The following is a 7,538-nucleotide window of genomic DNA, read 5'->3' as shown; positions in this document are numbered from 1 at the left end:
GTTGAAGAAAGACCGCCAGGAAGGAGAGTGTGGCTATAGTCAAGTCGAGATAGAACCAGTGCCTGAATAAGGGGTTGTGTGGCATAGGAGGAAGGGTCAAATTCTCTGATTGGGTTAATGAAGATGAATGAATTTGAGGAGTGCAGAGTCACGCCAAGATTTCTGACTGTGACTGATGGTGAAAGGGTGACGTCTTCAAAAAGCAACGCTTAGAGACAAATCTGAGGAAAGAGAATCAGAAAGCGAGCACAGGATGTTTGACTTTGAAAGGTTAAGTTTATGGTGATGAGCATTCAGTGCAGGATGATATGACAGAGAGACAGCTGAGGATCTGAGATGAAGCCTGTGGATTTTTTGTGAGAAATGAGAGGAATATCTGTGCATCATCAGCACTGAGGTAGCAGAGGAAGCCATTGAGAAGAAACAACACTGCATGAGGGGTGAATGTAGAGAAAGGAAGAGAGAACCCAACCCTGATACCTAAAGCCCACCTGTGGAGAGTTTCTATGGAGAAGACTAGGAGTTAGACCAAGAGATATAAAGGGTCAATCAGAAAGGTAGGGCTTGAACAGGTCCAAAGCAGGACCATGAATTCCAAGTTTGTCGAGGGAGGAGATAAGCAAAGAGCTGTTAACTGTATTGAAAGCTGATGAGAGTTCAAAAAGGAAGAAGGTGGCTCCTTTTATCTTGGACCTGGGAATACGTCTAGTGCTAGGCATAGCCTAACGGAAGTACTATGGGGTTGATCGGAAGTGTTAGAAAGTAGGGATTCCTAATAGCTCCCCCAGGCAGACCCCATGGGGCAAGCCAACCGGACTGCCCTATGGAACAACAACTCCTATTTTGACTTGCAGGTATCCTAGCTTGGGTGTGCTGCCATCTAGCGTATCAGGGAGAGCCACTGCCCTGAATTCAGTGTCTCCCCCATTCCTCAATAACACTGGCCTGCCATACTGTTTGGGACACCTGCTCATTCCTGCTATCTGTTACTATATATATATATATATATATATGTGTGTGTGTATTGTAAGAGACGGCCGGCAGCCCAACCCAGCCAGGACACCCAAGAAACGGAAGGATAGGGGAATGCAGGCGCATTAGGACACTGCCTCCTCCAAAATGCTAAATGCTGGCTCCCCTGGACTGCAGCGGTGCCCTGGATTCCCATGGGACTTGGAGTTTTATATCTCAGCCCTGTTGGGTACCGTGGTAGTGGAAGAGCCATGCAGCATGAGGTTTCTCACCTAACCTAAGAGCAGAAGCCCTTCCGGGTTGGCCAATATAAAAGGACTTGCCAGCCTCACAGGGGCGAGGCAGAGTCGGGAGGAAGTGGACGAAGCTTGATTGAAGAAGAATGGAGGCAGAGAAAAGAAAGAAAGAAAGAAAGAAAGAAAGAAAGAAAGAAAGGACTGTGCTTTTGTTATGTGGGCATTGCGCTCTTGTGGGGAGTGTAGGATGCACTTCCCCACCTATAAAGGTGTGCTGTGTGGCAATTAGTGTCCTGCCTGTCTTTGTCGGGGTTAGGGCAGCTGTACCTGCCCCGGTGGTCCACAGTATCTATGCAGTATGTCAGTCAGTCATTCTCCAACCTGCTAAATCCTATCACAGGGTCATGGGGTTCTGCTGGAGCCAATCCCAGCCAGCACAGGGCACAAGGCAGGAACAAACCCCAGACTGGGTGCCAGTCCACTGCTAGACACACACACACACACCAAGATGCACCTAACCTGCATGTCTTTGGACTATGGGAAACCCAGAGAGACATGGGGAGAACACACAAACTCCACGCAGGGAGGACTCAGAAAGTGAATCCAGGTCTCCTTACTGCTACCACTGCACCACCGTGCCGCCCTATACAGTAGGTGTCTGTATAATATTACCAATCATGTAAAATGTCTTGATGCGGTGGGCTGGCGCCCAGCCCGGGGTTTGTTTCCTGCCTTGTGCCCTATGTTGGTTGGGATTGGCTCCAGCAGACCCCCGTGAACATGTAGCTTAGATATAGCGGGTTGGATAATGGTTGGATGGATAAGACGTCTTGATCCCACACAAACACACACACACATATATAAACAGTATATATGAATATAAATAAAAAGGATGCCATACATAAATGTATATGTCTTCCCGTAAATGATTCCGAAAGATTTAACTAAAAGTACCAAATTCAAGCAATGATCACGTAGCTTTTTCAGTAAGCACAGAAGGCACTTTCATATTTAGATAGAGCTCTTCCCAACACTAGTTCAATTTGTAAGCATATATCGTATTAAAATATGTAATTTATAATCAAAGGGAACCTGACTTTCGGAGCCTTAGACGCGCCGCCACCCCTTCAGCACAGTCACAGTCTGGTAGAAGATTAATATTTCAGAACTTGTCATGGGCAGTTTCACTTGACTCTGTCACTGCCTATGTCTGACAAGCTATTTATCATGCTTGCTAAGTGTCAGCATTAAATTATCCCCGCTGTTATGACAGCAACATTATTCATCAGGATTACAGCCTCACTACAAGGCTGCTTACAGCTGTTACCATCTTCTGTGCTTTATCGATCTCTGTTCTTTCTATTACTAAAAGAGGCTATCTACATGAAAACTCACACCTTGCATGTTGATGCTGTGGTCCTGTGTTTTGGGAGGGATGATAAAAATGTGCTCGGCTTTATCTCCAAGCAGGGGAGAGAGTGTAACACACGACGGAAATAATGCGGTGTATCACTGGAAGCCTGGAGAGAATAGTTTTCCATTTCGGTTTTGATATTTTTTGTTCAATAAAGATTAAATAGATTCCAAATAAATACTTTCAATATACAGTAGACGTAATCTAAATAAGCTGCGGTGTCCTTGCTTGGCTTAAAATAAGTTTATCTGGAGACGGGCAGCCTGTTTGCTTGTTTTTGATCGAGTTTGTTCTTGTTGTGATGTGAGATTTTGCATATGACTTGATAAATGTTTTGTATGTCTTTATGTAATTTAGTGTTACTTTGGTGAGAAGTAGTTAATTTTACGACATGATTTGGGGGGGGGGATGTGTCTTAAACCAGTTTGATGAGTGTTTTCTCTGCTAAAGTCTTTCAACCCCTGCAAGGAAGCCAGGATGTTTAACATATGTTTTTTTTTCTTCAGGTGTTAAAAAGTTCTGTTTCACCCATTGGTCTGAGATATGGCGTTTTGGAATTGGCTTGTCTCAGAGGCCTTTAAGTACCATGTTAGTAAATGGCCTGTATTTGATATAGCGCCTACTAGAGTTCAAGAACCCCCCTAGGCACATCACAACACAACAGTCATTCACCCATTCACACGCTGGTGATGATAAGCTACTTTGTAGCCACAGCTGCCCTGGGGCGCACTGACAGAGGCGAGGCTGCCGAACACTGGCGCCACCAATCTTTCCGACCACCACCAGCAGGCATGTCTTGCCCAAGGACACAACAGCTGCATTCTCATGCCGGGAGCCAGGATCGAACCTGCGACCCTCCGATTGCTGGACAACCCGCTCTACCGACTGAGCTACTGCTGCCATGATGTCCTATTGGTTCTTGGAATTGGAGAGAACATCTATAAATGTACGTGCTTCACCTCACATTCTCTCTCTAACCAACTTATGATGAAGAAGCATCTGTCTTGCTAACCTGTGATGATGCAGAAGTATCTTTCTCTTGTTAACAACTGATGAAGACCATCACACCATGAACTGAAGACAACACAATCAAGAGCACAGCTTCAGCCATTTTGAACAGACATGTGGCTGAAAGCTGAGCACCAATGATGCCTTAACTAGAGACATTTGAAGGAACTACAAGTCTGTGTGCCACCTGAATTACACATCACCATTTAATCAGGTTGTATGGTTGCCAATATTCAAATATACTTTGCATTTGGTTATTATTTATGAATATTATCAGTAATACATTATTTTATGTGCAACTTAACTCCTGCTTGTCTTTTTACTACATCTAATTGCCTGAGGTTATAGATATAGAAGGGAAGGTGAGGATAAGTTATATACAGTGGTAAGTCTGTGAGATTAGGCATTCTAAGGCTACATATTAATAATACAATAAGGGAAAGTAGAGCAATATATATATATATTACTTAAACCAAGATAAAACAGGCGGTGGGTTGGCACCCTGCCCGAGGTTTGGTTCCTGCCTTGTGCCCTATGTTGGCTGTGATTGGCTCCAGCAGACCCCCGTGACCCTGTGTTCGGATTCAGCGGGTTGGAAAATGGATGGATGGTTGGAAGATAAAACAGTTCTATTACATGTTAAGAAGATCGTAAAATATGTCATTCTGTCCACTTATGGAACCTGTAATGGCGATCGTTCCAGGCGCAAATCTAGAACAGGAGATTAGCTTATCACAGGTCAAACTCTTAACTCTTTCAGGGTTAATTATTTTTTTCTTTCTTTTGTCCCAGGGCTGAATTATTTTCCAAAAAACTTTCTTTTCTAAAAAGCACTCAAAGCAGTGGTTTCACACATAAACCAACATAAAATGTCACAGTTTTATGTTCCATGAGCCTCTACAGTATGTAAATTCACATACATACTACATACCTGATTATCTCATCATGCATAAGCTGAAATTCATTTTCTAGAAAACAACAACTTGAAGTGGCTGATAATCCATAGTGTCCACTAGCACGCTGTGTCGTTTGATGAAGTCCAGTAGCCAGCTTTCCTCACATGGATCTACAGCAGGTCTGTGTGGTCCTCTCAGGGTGTTCAGCACTACAATCAGCTGGGGACTGATCAGCTGATGCACGTACCTGACTTTCATTTTTGACCTCCTGATCACTGGCATCAAAATCGGAGTTCGATAAGCCAGAGCGCGATTCAGCAAAAATACACAAAAAATAAATAAATAAATGAATGAATGACCCCGTGTCTGTCTGGGTTTCCTCCCACAGTCCAAAGACATGCAGGTTAGGTGCATTGGCGATCCTAAATTATCCTTGGTGTGTGGGTGATGCCTAGCGGTGGACTGGCACCCTGCCCAGGGTTTGTTCCTGCCTTGTGCCCTGTGCTGGCTGGGATTGGCTCCAGTAGAACCCCATGACCCTGTGATAGGATTTAGCAGGTTGGAGAATGACTGACTGACTTACTGACTGACATACTGCATAGATACTGTGGACCACCGGGGCAGGTACAGCTGCCCTAACCCCGACAAAGACAGGCAGGACACCTTTATAGGTGGGGAAGTGCGTCCTACACTCCCCACAACAGCGCAATGTCCACATAACAAGAGCACAGTCCTTTCTTTCTTTCTTTCTTTCTTTCTTTCTTTTCTCCGCCTCCATTCTTCTCCCATCAAGCTTCGTCCACTTCCTCCCGACTCTGCCTCACCCCTGTGAGGCTGGCAAGTCCTTGACCCTGTGATAGGATTTAGCAGGTTGGAAAATGACTGACTGACTTACTGACCGACATACTGCATAGATACTGTGGACCACCGGGGCAGGTACAGTTGCCCTAACCCTGACAAAGACAGGGATTGACTCCAGCAGACCCCCGTGACCCTGTAGTTAGGATATAGCGGGTTGGATAATGGATGGAATAAATAAATAAATGACACGCACGGAGTATTTCGCTCTGTGCATTTCCGTCTCTCACCTGATGTCGCTGCCATGCTATTTACTCCACGTAGGGATTTAAAGTCAAGTCAATAAGTCTAACGGTTCTCCTAAGAAAGAGGGTCTACCTATAATGTAACAGTGAGTTTGATCAACGTTTACAGCTTTTATTACCCTTTGCCCCTGGATATCGACTTTAGTTGACATCCTCCCTCAACCCCTTGTGTTGACAAAAGTCGACATCTACCCTAAAAGAGTCAAAAAGTCCTGTGGTGGTCTGGCGCCCTGCCCAGGGATTTGTTCCTGCCTTGTGCCCTGTGTTGGCTGGGATTGGCTCCAGCAGACCCCCATGACCCTGTGTTAGGATACAGTGGGTTGGACAATGGATGGATGGAAACTCTTAAAAGAACTGGCTCTTTAATGGCATTTTACACTTCTTTGCTATGTTGTATTGTTCCTCGTAGCTCCATTGCTTGACCAAGCACCATTTCATTCTGGAACGAGCTCTTTGCATATAAAGTTGGTAAAGTTAAAAATCTTTTTGGCTAAGATCAAATGTAATATCTGATCTTATCAGTGTAATATCTGATCCGTCCCTACATGTATTACATTGATTTTTTGGAACAAGGAGATAAAATAGGGTGTAACCACAAGGGGGCGCCAGTGAGTCCCAAACCACAGACACAATGTCACCAATCACAATGCTGGGCTCAAATATAGTGTCTCTATTTTCGACCAACACTTTCAAATACAAACACTAGCCAAAACACTCCACCACAAAAAGATGACGTCCTCCTTCCGTCGTCCTGATGAGTGTCACCCAGTGCCTCCCCCGACTCTGACTCCCTGAGCTGAGGCGGAGTGGCTCCTGTTATCTCAGATCCAAGAGTACTTCCGGTGCCAGGACATGGTCCATTGGAAGCACTTCCAGGTTAGGTGGAAGTCCCACAAAGTTGGGATTATAAACCCTGTGCAGCACCCCCTGGTGGCACCCACGGAACCCAACAGGGCTGTACTCTGGGACTTCAGTTCCCAGTATACCTTGTGGGTATCGGAATGGGTACTGAAGTCAAGGGATGCTGCCATGTAGTGTATCGGGGAAGAAAATAGTCACCAGGCAACGTCTCCATTACACTGGCCTCCGAACCGGGTAAGAATCCCTGCTTGACCCTGTCTGGGACGTCAGCCCATGTATTCCATCCACTACAAGGGGCTTGCTTCATGCTTTGACCTGGTATTGCAATACCGCCAGGAACGTTGCACCTGCTAAGGTGAGTGGTGCCTCTGTGGCTAACGATCTGTGCTGGCATCAGGAAGGCTGCCAGTTCAAATCCCGCTACTGCTAGAACGGATCCTACTCCATTGGGCCCTTGATCAAGACCCTTAACCTGAAAATTGCTCCAGGGATGCAGTACAATGGCTGACCCTCTGCTCTGGCCTCAAAGGTCATGCAGAAAGACAATTCCCCTCGGGGATTAGCAAAGTATAACAAATCAGAAACCCCCAAGGGCTGCAGGACACCAACTGGGCTTGGCCTGCGTTACTGGACATATACAGCAAGAGTCCTTTGAAGATCACGAGCCATTAATATTTCACAAATTGGTTACCGTCTATTCCTAGTTATTCACTGTATGGAGCCTGGTATGGGAGGTTCTTTCTGGAACCTTCCTGTAGATGGGTCTTTTAGGAACTAAAAATGGTTCCTCTATGGCATCCGTTCTGGCACCTTTATTTTTGAGAGTGTACTGAGTCTAAATTGAACAGAATGCCAAGTCTTTTGAAAGAAATGAGAGTACTTGGAGGAAACCCACTCAAGCGCAGGAAGCGAATTCAGGGACACCAACCTGGTGGAGACTTGAACCCCAAATCTCGGAAGTGTGCAGCAGCCTAATTAGTTATTGTGCCACCCAGGTTATTTAACAAAGAATGAATATATAAGCTTTTAGTGTCATGCTGCTTTTCAT

General features: G+C 45.3%; 1 pseudogene; it reads left to right on the top strand.

Annotated features, from left to right (window-relative positions):
- The first annotated feature begins 6,107 nt into the window (after positions 1-6,107).
- On the top strand, positions 6,108-6,226 carry LOC120516210 (annotated as a pseudogene).
- Positions 6,227-7,538: the final 1,312 nt, after the last annotated feature.

This window comes from Polypterus senegalus, chromosome 15 (genome assembly GCF_016835505.1).
Source record: "Polypterus senegalus isolate Bchr_013 chromosome 15, ASM1683550v1, whole genome shotgun sequence".
Lineage (NCBI taxonomy): Eukaryota > Metazoa > Chordata > Cladistia > Polypteriformes > Polypteridae > Polypterus > Polypterus senegalus.
Note: the sequence above shows the minus strand (reverse complement) of the source record. Positions and strands in the feature narration are given on the sequence as shown.